This window comes from Macrotis lagotis, chromosome X (assembly GCF_037893015.1).
Source record: "Macrotis lagotis isolate mMagLag1 chromosome X, bilby.v1.9.chrom.fasta, whole genome shotgun sequence".
Lineage (NCBI taxonomy): Eukaryota > Metazoa > Chordata > Mammalia > Peramelemorphia > Peramelidae > Macrotis > Macrotis lagotis.
Window position 1 is genome coordinate 640,816,353 of NC_133666.1, and position 10,797 is coordinate 640,827,149.

General features: G+C 35.7%; 1 pseudogene; it reads left to right on the forward strand.

Moving 5' to 3' along the window:
* The first annotated feature begins 344 nt into the window (after positions 1 to 344).
* Positions 345 to 1,283, forward strand: LOC141497470 (olfactory receptor 1f45-like; annotated as a pseudogene).
* The last annotated feature ends 9,514 nt before the right edge of the window (positions 1,284 to 10,797 follow it).

Consider the following 10,797-nt stretch of genomic DNA (forward strand, 5'->3'; position numbering starts at 1 on the left):
CAGCTCAACAGAGGCAAATGCAGATCCACTTCCAGGAGTCAATCAATCAAATAAAAATAATTTATAAAACTCTTTTATATCTCAGGCACTCTATGTTAGAATCTGAAAATAAAAAGATAAGAATTAAACAGTGCCTTTCTTCTAGGAGCTTATATTTCACTGGAACAAAAGAGGTTAAGAGTCAGTTTATCTCTTCTTCCAAGTATTAAAAATACAATGTATTACTTTCATAAATAACTTAAAACAAAGTATTAAAACTGATATCTCAAACTTTAGTCCATTAATCTGTTTAATCTTTAAATTCTTCTTTCATCTCTATTCTATGCATACTTTCCAACAGAATCATGGAAGGAGGAAATCAGTCTGGAGTCTCTGAGTTCATCCTCCTGGGACTTTCAAACCAGTCTGAACAGCAGAGATTCCTGTTCTTATTTCTTCTTATGTACCTGATCACAAGTCTAGGGAATATGCTCGTCATTCTGGCCATTAGGACCAGTTCATCCCTCCACACACCCATGTACTTCTTTCTTAGCAATTTGTCCCTGAATGACATCTGCTTCACCTCTACTACAGTTCCCAAGATGTTGGCAAATCATGTTTCTGGAGTAAAAGTAATTCCTTATGCAGGGTGTCTAACACAAGTATTCTTCTTCCTTCTCTTTGGGGGCATAGATATCATCCTTCTCACTGCAATGGCCTATGACCAGTATGTAGCTATCTGTGCCCCACTACATTATTCCATGATCATGACTCCAAAGATCTGTGCCCTTCTTATAGTAGTGTCCTGGATTTGAGGCTTTGCTGATGTTCTCATACACACTGTCCTTCTGACCTATCTTTCATTCTGTGGCCATAATGAAATCCCTAATTTTTTCTGTGACCTCAGTCCCCTGCTAAACTTAGCATGTACAGACACATTTATCAATGACCTAATGGTCAACACAGTGGGGATGCTCACAGTTTTAATTTCTGTCACTGGCATCCTTTTCTCCTACACTCAAATATTATTGAATGTGTGGAGGATCCCTTCAACTGCAGGGAAATGGAAAGCATTTTCCACGTGTGGCTCCCATCTCACTGTGGTCTCTCTATTTTATGGAACAATCATTGCAGTCTACTTCGCTCCCACATCGACCCACACACCTGAACAGGACAGAGTAGCAGCTGTGATGTAAAATGTGGTCACTCCCATGCTGAACCCTTTCATCTACAGCCTAAGGAACAAGGATATTAAAAGGGCCTTAAGAATGATCATCACCAGGAAACCAGAACTGTCATTGTAACAATGAGATATCTTCATGGTGGGACTATGACTGAGATAATCTCAATTCTTTGACAAATTTTCAATCAAGTTCCCTTCTGAACCTGTACCAACAGTGATATTTTGTGGTGAAAAGAACATGGGATATTGAATTAGGATTTTTGCTTATGGTTCTGGCTCTACCATTTCCTAACTGAGAAAATCATATAATTTTTCTGGGTCTCAGTTTCTTTATTCAGGAAATTCAGGGGTACTATATCATTGCACTCAGGGATACAACATAATATAGAAAAAATAGAGATCTATATTTTTACAAGAATAGAGTTGGGGAGATTAAGGAGAAGTCAAAGAATTTGCCTAGGGACTAACAAATAGGATATGTCCAAGTTGGGATTTGAACCCAGATGTTCTTGGTTTTAAAGAGAGCTCTTTGATCACTATACTACACTACCATTCTTGAAATTAAAACTATAGTAGTGGGTGGAGGTTCATTTTCCACACAGCATGAATAGAATTTTATAAGTAATTAGGTAATATAGACATCAGGTAAATATGGAATGGGAATGTGAAGTAGTATGCTTACTTATCGATTGCACATAACAACTTCACAAAAATTAACCATTTATTAGGGTCCTCAGAAAGAAGCATTTCAAGCCCTAGGAACACTGTTGCAATAGAAGGGACTGGTTTGGGCTCCCCTAATGCTGGCAACAAGTGCAAAGCATAGGCAATGACTTGGCAAGTGGAAAACAATTACTATCCTAAAGGAATGAATAAACTTCTACATAGAATGAAGTATAGACAAATGCAAAGCCAGGGCTATCCTAAAAATGGGGAACAAACCACTACATAATCAATACCAAAAGCAAGCAATAAGCCCAGGATCAGATTCCAATCCGAGGAAAAAACTTGGATCTATATGCCCTGTGCCCCAGAAGAGTTCCATAACCACAAACCAAAAAGATCACTAAAAGAAAGTTATTATTCTAATAGGAATGATAAAAAAAATACCATCTCAGAAGAATAAAGCTGTGAGATATTGCCTACATTTGAAACCTCAGAAAATTTTATGAAGTTGGCCTCAAATCTAAAACCACTTGGAAGAGCTCAAAAGGGATTTTAAAAACCAAAGAGAAGGAGAAGAAAAAATGCAGAATAGAGATTAGCCACATAGGATAATTATGAAAAATTGACTGAAGAAATTAATTCCTTTAAAAGTAAAAATCATCAACTGGAAAAAGAATATAACATGAAAAATAAAATAAATCTAAATAAAATAAACCAAGAAATGTTACTTTACTTGAGACTTTAGCTACAATTGGAAGGAGTATACTTGGGGAAGGGCAGTTATAAGCTGATCATGAAGTGATTTGGATTTACATTATAGCTGAACTCATGAAGTTTGCATTTCTTGGAGAGAAGGTGGGGTATAAATTGAGTCTAACTTGATCTTATTTATGACTCTTAAAAATTGTATGTCTTGGGGGCAGCTAGGTGGTGCAATGAATAGAGCAATAGCCCTGGGGTCAGGAGGACCTGAGTTCAAATTTGACCTTAGTCACTTAATAATTACCTAGCTGTGTGACCTTGGGCAAGTCACTTTACTCCATTGCTTTGCAAAAAAAAGTAAAAAAAAAGAAAATGAAAATTGTATTTCTAATGAACCAGGTGACAGTAGTGTACTTGGGAAGAGGCTATGGATATGAATTCATTGTGAGATATAAAGTTTATAAATCAACCAATTAATCATTGAGAATCATCTCTCTATGAGGGCATTTATAAGGAATATATCCTCAGGTATACAAGGTATACAAGACATATAAAATTTTTAGACCAGAAAATATGGATTATACTTGTTAGATGATAAATAACACAACACAAAAAGGTACAAAGACATATTATAGTAGCAGGAAAAAAGAAAACATGTGAGCGCAGAGGAAATCATACTCTCAACATACTTAGCTTAAAGAGGGAATAATTTATATTCCCAATTGGGTTTAAAAATTTATCCTATTCAACAGGGAACTGGGGGTGAGGGGTTGGGAAAAGGGAAGATGGTACTGAAAAAAGGAAGGGCAAATAAAAGAGTAAAGGAAAAGGTAAAGTGACAAAAAGAAAAGTAAAAGGGAAAGAGAGAAAGAAAGGAAATGGGTTAACAGGAAAAAAAGGAGGTTGATCAAGACACAACAGTCAGAAGCAAAACATTGGTGAGGAGGGATAAATTGAAAGAACAGAGTAAAAAATGGAAAGACTACATGGAGGGAACTACAGTTTTAATAACCAATAATGTAAATGTGAATGGAATGAACTCTCCTATAAAATGGAAGCAAATAGTAGAGTGGATTAAAAACCAGAATCCTACAATATGTTCTTTACACAAAGCACATTTGAAGCAGGGAGATACACATAGAGTAAAGGAAAAAGTCTGGAGAAGAACATATTATGCTTCAAATAATGCAATTAAAAAAAAAACAGGAATAGCAATCCTAATCTCAAAATAAACAAAAGCCAAAATAGATCTAATTAAGGAAGGAAACTATATCTTCCTAAAAGATACCATTGGTAATGAAGTAACATCAGTAGAAAACATCCATGTACCAAGTAGTATAGAATCCAAATCTGTAGAGGAGAACTTAAAAGAGTTACAAGAAGACATAGACAGCAAAAAAATAGTGGTGGGGGGAGGGGATCACAACCTCTCTCCCACACAAGTAGATAAATCTGACCAGAAAATAAACAGGAAGGAAATTAAGGTGAATAGAATTTTAGGAAACTTAGATATGATAGACTTCTGAAGAAAATTCAAATCATGATGTAATAAAAATTAGATGTAATAAAGGGCCATGAAAGATAAGTCAAAAATCAATTAGTAACAAAATAACATAATTTTAAAGAATGAATGGGTAAACAACAAATCATAGAAAAATTCAGCAATTTCATCCAAGATAATGGCAGTGATTGGACATTATTCCAAAACTTGTGGGATACAGCCAAAGCACTTTCTAGGGAAAATTTTACATCTAAATATTGAAAGTGATCAATAATTGGTCATGCAATGAAAAAAGTTATTAAAGAACAAATTAAAAATCAACAATTAAATGCCAAATTAGAAATTCTGAAAATCAAAGAAGAAATTATTAAAACTAAAAGTAAAAATATTGTTGAATAAATCAATAAAATCAAGTTTTTTTTTATTTTTAGTTATTAAATAAATGTTTTTTAAAAAGGAAGAAAATAATATTCTCTATCAAAAATGAAAAGATAAATTCACCTAAAGTTATAATTTGGAGTTATTTTGCCCAACTATATGCCAATGCATTGGACAATCTAAATGAAATGAATGAATATTTACAAAAATGAAGTATACTCACATTAACAGAAAAAATAATTTAAGAAATCATCAATAAGCTCCCAAAGAAAAATCTGTAGGCAAGTTGGCAATACAAGTGAATTCTACCAAACATTTAGGGGAAAATTAATTCCAATTCTATATAAGCTATTATTAAAAATAGAAGAAGGCATTATGCCAAATTCCTCTTATATTATCAATTTGGTGCTGATATCTAAAGCAGGAAGGGTCAAAACATACAAAGAAAATTATAGACCAATCTTACTAATGAATATTGATGCATACATATTAAATAAAATTTTAACAAAGAGATATAACAACAAATTATTATTATGTATTATAATACAACATGATAAGTTAGGATTTGTACCAAGTAGACAGGAATGATCAATATTAGGAAAACAATCCACATAATTGACCATATAAATAACAAAAATAGGAGAAATCATATGATTATCTCAATAGATGCTGAAAAAGTCTGACAAAATACAGCACCCATTCCTATTAAAAATGAAAAATGTGTAGTACAGCAAATACTACTTGTAATGGGGATGATCTAGAAGCATTTCCAATATGAAACCAGGATGTTCCTATGTTTATTGTTCAATATTTTATGAGAAATGTTATTTTAGCAATAAGAGAAGAAAAGAAAAAGAGAAGTAATTAGAATTGGTAAAGAGGAAGCAAAAACATTCACTTTTTGTAGCTGATATGAAGGTATACTTAGAGAATCATAGAAAATTAACTAAAATTACTTGAAATAATTATCCACTTTAGCAAAATAGAAAGATATAATCTCAGTCCAGAGATTGCCATGGACAACTTGAAAACTCAGCAGGAAAAATCAATCACACCAGGGCAGAGAGTAGAAAGAGTCCAAGCCTCAGGTATGCTGACCAAACCGCAGCTACCAAGATTGGGGTCTCAATCAGTGAATCTTCAGTGGTATTTGCTTTCTTAGTTCATAGGCTACAATTCATAATGGGGTGGGAAAGAGATTATAAGGAACTCTTTACTATTACACAGGCAATACCCTGCTGATTTGCCTAGTCAGATTTAGGTCCCAGTCTAGAAGTACCAGGAAAATGAGCAGAAGCACAGGAGTTTAGTGTCTCAGAAGAGCAGGGACCCTCATCATTGTTCCAAGGCACAAAGGAGTGCTTCTGGTCACTCACAGACCAAGACACAGTCCAGGAGAGTGTAGAAACCTCTGATTAGATCATTAGACCTTGAAAGAATTGAAAACTCACAGATCCCTTTTATAAAGCTGCAAAAAATCCCAAAAATAAACCCACATAATTCATTAATATATATGTATACATACATACATATACATATATATGACCAATAACTCCCAAAAGTAAGAGATAGAAATGGAAGTTCCATTTAAAGTAACTGTAACTCCCAAGATAAACCCAGAAACTATATGAACACAATTATAAAATCCTTTTCATCCATATAAAGTCAGTTATAAACAATAAGAAATATGCAACTGCTCATGCTTATGACAAAGAAAATATAATAAAAATGACCATTCTATATATTAAATTACCTATTCAGTGTCACACCAAACTACCAAAGTTTTATCATACAGAACTAGAAAAAATATTTACAAAATTCATCTGTGGCAACAAAAGGTCAAGAATATCAAGAGAATTCAGAATCTAATGCTGAGTGAAGTGAGCAGATCCAAGAAAACAATGTACATATTAACAGCATTGTGAGATGAACAACCCTGATGGAAGCAGTTTCTCTCAGCAGTTCAGAGAGCAAGGACAACTGTATTAGACCAACTATGGACAATTTTATCCCTATCCAGAGGAGGAAAAACAAAAAACAAGATGCACAAAAACCCTTTAATAATCTGATGAACACTTTATAAAGATTATCTATTATGTATCTCTGCTGCTTAATCCTAATTCCTCATACTGAAAATAATTTATCAGTAAACATGTTTAACAAAAATATGCATGTACAATGCTAACCTGATTGCTGCTGAGGGGAGGAGGGTGGGAAGGGGAGATGGAAGGAAATTTTGTAACTTAAAATTATACATGTACATAAAGATGAAAAAAAAAGAAATAAAGAGAGAGAGAGAGAGAAAGGGAGGAGGGAAGGAGGAATGAAGGAAGGAAGGAAGGAAGGAAGGAAGGAAGGAAGGAAGGAAGGAAGGAAGGAAGGAAGGAAGGAAGGAAGGGAGGGAGGCAGGAAGGAAAGAAGAAAGAAAAAGAGAGAAACAAAATAAATGAAAAGAATATCAAAAGACTTGATGGGGAAAAATTGAAAAGAAAGTGGTCTAGTTATACCACATATAAAACTATATCATAAGTTGACAGTGATCAAAACTATCTGGTACTGAAAAGAAATAATGAAATGGATGAGTGAATTAGATAAGGTACAAAAAAACCCAATAGTAAATGACTAGTAATCTACTATCTGATAAACACAAAGACACTAATTTCTGAGATAAGAAGACACTATTTAATAAAACCTGCTGGTAAAACTGGAAAATGTTATGATAAAAATAAGGAACCAACCTAGAAAGGATAATATTATAGAACAATTAAGAGAAAAAGAAATTATCTGTAGGATCTATGGAGAGGGGAAATGTTTTTGACCAAACATGAGTTAGAGATTATTATAAATTACAAAATAGATAATTTCATCTAAAAAAATTTTGGCACAATGAAACTAATGCATCCAAGATTAGAAAGAAAGCAGAAAGCAAGGAAACAATTTTCACAGCCAGAATTTCTGATTAAGGACAACAAATTTATGATTACAAATCATTCTCCAATTGATAAATGATCAGAGAATATGACCGTGCAATTTTCAGAAGAGCAACTTGAAAAGTGAACATATATAGTCATATTGAGAAATGCTCTAAATAATTATTGATTAGAAAAATGGAAATTAAACAATTCTGAGGAACCACCTCACAACTATCAATTTAGCTAAAAATGACAAAAAAGGAAAATGATGGAGGGCAACTTGGAACTACTCCCCAAAGACAATGAAATTGTCTATACCCTTTGATCCTACTACTAGGTCTAAATCCCAAAGAGATCTTAAAACATGGGGAAAGTCCCCCATGTTCAAAATATTTATGGTAGCTCTTTTTATAGTGGGAAGAAATTGTAAAGAGAGGGGATGCCCCTCAATTAGGGAATGGTTGAACAAGTTATGGTATATTATTATAATGGTCTACTATTGTTCTGTAAGAAAGTATGAAAGGGAGGAGAAGACAAGATGGCAGAGTAAAGCCAGGGACTCATCTGAGTTCTCCCCAAATCACTCCAAATACACTTAAATAATGAATACAAACAAATTCTAGGGTTGCAGAACCCATAAAAAGGCATACTAAATCAATTTTTGAAGCCCAGATAACTTGGAACATCCAGTCAAAGGGTTTAATGTAGCATAGTGAGAGAGGAGCACAGAGCAGTATGGGAAACACTGGATCAAACTGATGACAGCAATCTAGGAACTGACCACAGGGCAACTGGGTCAGTAGCAGTGGTGGCAGTTTCCAGATATCTCAGTCCAGAGATTGCTCTGGACAACTGGTAAAGTCAGCAGGAAAAATCTATCACACCAGGGTGAAGGTGGAACAGTCTAGTCCAAGCCTCAAGTGTGCTCGCCAGACCACAGCAGATCAGAAGGGGGCCTTGAGAGTCATTCAATCTTCAGTGGCAGCTGCTATCCTAGCTCATAGCCTACAATTCATAATGGGGTGAGAAAGAGATTACAAATAACCTAATTGCTATGACTCAGGCAATACTCTGTTGATTTGCCTAGTTAGTTTTAGGTCCCAGTCTTAGGTTTCCAGTCCCAGGAAGAGGAACAGAAACACAACAAAAACTAGTGCTTCAGAAAAGCAGGGACCCTCATCAGCTCCAGGACACAAAGCAGTGCTTCTGGTCACCCACAGATTACAGCATAGGCCAGGAAAGTGGTAGAAACCTTTCCTTGGATTATTAGACCTTGGAAGAATTGAAAACTCACAGATCCCTTCTATATAGTTGCAAAAAAAAAAAAAAAAAAACCCTTGCTTTAAATGCATCCCCCAGCCCTAAAAGCAAAGATCAACCTTAACAAAGAGTTAAAATCAAGTCATAGCCTGGGGAAATTAGCAAACAACAGAAGAAAAAAATTCCAATCACAGAGGTTATAATGTTCACTAGGAAGATCAAAAGATACTCAGAAGAAGATAACAAGTTAAAGCTGCCTCAATAAGTCTTCAAGAAAAAATATGAATTGGTCCCAAATCATGGAAAAGCTCAAAAGGGATTTTGAAAATCAAGTAAGGAAGGTAGATAGACAAAAAATGAGAAAAGAAATGAAAGTGATGAGGGAACATCATGAAAATGAGTCAGCAGTTTTGTGAATGTGAGATATGGCCCTCAATGAACCTTCCACATGAAAACACTCCTACACAAAATGGTGAGGAAATGACCTTCAGTGAAGCTTTCTCATGCCTCATGAATATACTCCTATCTTTTTTTTTTTAGGTTTTTGCAAGGCAAATGAGGTTAAGTGGCTTGCCCAAGGCCACACAGCTAGGTAATTATTAAGTGTCTGAGACCTGATTTGAACTCAGGTACTCCTGACTCCAGGGCCAGTGCTTTATCCACTGTGCCACCTAGCTGCCCCTAATATACTCCTATCTTAATTTTTTTTTCTCTACAAGCAAGATCTGTCTAGTTTCCCTGGTTGCCTAGGAAAATGAGGCAATTTCAACACAGACTGGACTAGACTCCTTTCTGATTGGATGCCTCCAAATTTGATCAAAAGAAATGCATAGGGGCGGCTAGGTGGCGTAGTGGATAAAGCACCGGCCCTGGAGTCAGGAGTACCTGGGTTCAAATCTGGTCTCAGACACTTAATAATTACCTAGCTGTGTGGCCTTGGGCAAGCCACTTAACCTCATTTGCCTTGCAAAAACCTAAAGGAAAAAAAATAAGAAATGCATAATGAATGCATAAAACATCACTTTTAATACGGTATAGTTTAGCTATGAATAATTATGGTAATAAGGGATGGGAAAATATAACTTTCTAATAGGATAGAGATTAATTATGATGGAGAAGGGAATGATGAAGATTGAATTTCCCTTGTGTTGGTTGGATAGTATTAGTAAAAAAAAAAATTGTGAATTTGTCCTATCAATCAATGATGGGATAAGAGAGAATTTAGAAGTAGAATTAAGATTAGGATAAAAGAGGCCTGCAAGCTTCTATTTTTGACACTATCTGGCTGATTGCACTTACCAACAGGGACTGTGTCCTTTTTTCTCATGAGAAAAATAAAAAGACCCTTTTCTGCTCTTGATTCAGACTCCAAACTCCTGATTTCTGTGGTTGCTATCCAACCAAGAAAACACCAAAATAATTGAAGAAAATAACATCTTAAAAAACCAGACTTGGAGCAAGGGCAGAGCCAAGTTTTCAGAGTAAGAGTAGGAATTCTCACAAGACTCTCTCCCAAACCACTCCAAATACCTGTAAATAATGATTGTAACCAAATTCTAGAATGCCAGAACTTACAAAAAGTGGGTAGTGAAACATTTTTTTCCAGTCCAAGAAAACTTAGAAGATCTGTGGGAAATGTCTGCTACACTTGGGTAAGGAAGGGCCTACAGTACAGCCCAATCTGCACCTGTACCAGAGCAAATTGACTTCAGCCATCTAGGACATCCCATGTGGTACCTGGATCTGTGGAGGGAGGGTGGAGGAGAGGGTAGTTTCCAGAATTCTCAGCCCAAGCATTGTCAAGGAAAATTGGGAAGAGCAGTGGAAAGAGTGAGAAAAGAGTTCAGTCCAGTACTATGTTCAATGCATCCCTGGGTCCACAGGGACCAGGATCAGGCCTCTGAAGACACCCATTAGGGAGTCACCCAACAGCTGCTTCCTGGGCACTCAGTCCATGGATGGTAAAGGGGTTTGGGGAGACTATACGGGTCTCTTTGGTCTCCCTGAGGCTTTGCTTATACTCAGATCCAGGTTGCAGTCTAAGCCTTGTCTCAAGGAATGGAACTTTACTGCCCTAGCAGGACAGGGACCCTCCTCACAGCTCTAAGGCAGAGGGAAGTGCTTGGGGCTTTCCACACACCAGAGAACAGTCAAAGCCTCTCATAACAACTAGGACAAATTGATTCTCTGGAAGGATATCCCTAAAACAGATAAAA